This window comes from Grammomys surdaster, unplaced genomic scaffold, assembly GCF_004785775.1.
Source record: "Grammomys surdaster isolate TR1022 unplaced genomic scaffold, NIH_TR_1.0 1136, whole genome shotgun sequence".
Taxonomy (NCBI): Eukaryota; Metazoa; Chordata; class Mammalia; order Rodentia; family Muridae; genus Grammomys; species Grammomys surdaster.
In genome coordinates this window covers 1,629,277-1,631,589 of record NW_021605555.1, presented here as the reverse complement: position 1 = coordinate 1,631,589, position 2,313 = coordinate 1,629,277, and positions in this window count along the sequence as shown.

The window sequence follows — 2,313 nt, the reverse complement described above, 5'->3', positions numbered from 1 at the left end:
TGGAGATACAGTCCCTGGGGAACAGTTAAGACTCTATGTAAGATTTGGGAACTGAAACTGCATCATGTTTAGAATCTATTAACGTTTCTGGCATCTGTTTTAATTACCCATTTGCATGGCCATGGTATAGTATGCTTTGCTGGGACTCTTAACTGTACTGTTCTGGTCTCACCACTCCTTGAAAACAAAGAGGAAGAAAGAATGCAGATGGCAAGACACATGCGGATTTTTGGGTTGCTCCAATTGCCAGGCATCTCACCTTTTTTTTTTTCCTAATTAAAATGTAAAACTTTTATAATCATCGAATTTGTTCTAGCTTCCTCTCTGGGTTTTTCTTTGTCCAGTCCCAAATCCTGCTTAAACATGCTAGGCTGCATGGGAGCTTAGAGAGTGGCCACCCTGTAAACAACCATTCAACATGCTCTTGATTTCCAAGCTGATTTCAAATCTTTCTAACATCCAGATTCACCCCAGACTGTGTCAACGGACCCAATGTCATGAAAATAGGAACCACCTTGTACTTTAATTGTTTTTTTTTTTTTTAAAAAATAGCATTTTCCTCTAGCAGCTGAACACTTACGCAGTAATAAAAAAAGTGAATTGTTAGGCATACATGTCTTAAGCTTGTCAAATTTTACAACAGAGGAGCAATACGGAGCAATAAAACACCTTAGAGATGATTTTTCCCCCTCTGAACATTTTTTTTTCCGGTGACATCAGGATTTGAAGCAACTCGAGGGTGCCCTCTACTGATAATAATATCTAGAGCCCCTTGTATTAAAAAAAAGAAAGCAAAGTCATCAGCAGAAAGACTCCAAATTGAATGTGCTGATCTTTAATTTTTTGTTTATATGAAATGTGATAATAACATAAGGTACCTTTTGGGATATAATTAAATATTAAGTTAAGAAAACTCTACATCTTGCTGTTAGTCAGCTATCTAAAAGCACTTAAAATCTTTATGTGTAAAAGCATTTTGCCTGCATGTTTGTGTCTGTGCAACATGTGTGTGTTTGGTGCCTGTGAGGGTGAAGGGGATTCACCCTGGAACTGGAGTTACAGACTATTGTGAGCTGCCGGTGGGCACTGAGAAGTGAACCTCAGGTCCTTTGGAAGAGCAGCCACTGCTCTTAACCACTGACCACCTCTCCAACTCCAAGCTAAAAGGGCTTTTAAGAAGAGTGTCATGTGATCCCTCTTTAAAAGAAAGATACTTATTAATATTTTCTGAACTGTATTTCATGTATTACATGTAGTAACTGCAAGATGGTAAAAATGTTGGTCCTGATAGCATTTAGTATACAGCATTATGTAAAACTGTCAGATTCTTCCAGCCCTCCCCCCCCATAAAAAGTCATTTCTCCAGGCAACTCTGAAGCTATTATTAAGCATATTAAAGATAGACATAAGGCTTGGATTATATCTTAAGTAGTGAAAGGAGTGTTTACCACTTGAATCATCATGGCCTGTAATAAGTAATGAAAAATTACAGTAAAAACAGATAGGTCTCCTTCATTAGGGACTTGGTGGTTTGAGGAATTCACAGTGTGTCTAATGAGTGAGATGGTGAGACCTAAGGCTTGCCCCCCAATTATCCATGTCCATTGGTTAACACACTATAACATGAAGAATATTAATGTGTCTGTGGTTGATAGGAGATTCTGAGTAATGTAGCAGGTAAAGTTGGAAACTGTAATTTAGATTGCGCTAAGTGCATTTTAAATGCCAGTCCTCAACAGTTTGGAGGATGGCAGAGGCAGGGGAAAATAAAGTGGCTCCTTAAGGAACACTGACGCCACTCTCCAGAGGAGCTACCACTTCACACTAACAGATAACAAATTGGAGCCTATCGTCAACTCCACAAGTGCTTTCTTTTGTCTCCATTAACTAGCCCTTTAACTTGGAGATAGTTTGTGGAGTTTTGCCCTAGGTTTTGGAGGACACCTCAAGTAGAAACAGACCTACCATTGGATTAATTTAATAGACTGGAAATTTGTGGAAAAGCCACCGAGCAACAAGAAATCGTGGCATAATTGCACTGCATAAAAACTCACCACTCTCATTAATCTAATTACCTTGTAACCGAACACGTTGAAGTTCGCCCAATCCCTGACTCCCGCTCTCTGCTTTGAAGCTGGGAAAAAGTCAAAGAAACCAAAACACCAGAGCCTCACGCAGCTGCCAGCGAATTCCGCTGGGAGCTCGCAGGTACCTTCTCAGTCCACCCATCTGCTACGGACCTCGGTGTCATCTGAGTATCTAACACGGTTCTGCTGGACTCTTGTTTTGCCAAGAGACCCCAACAAGTTTGCT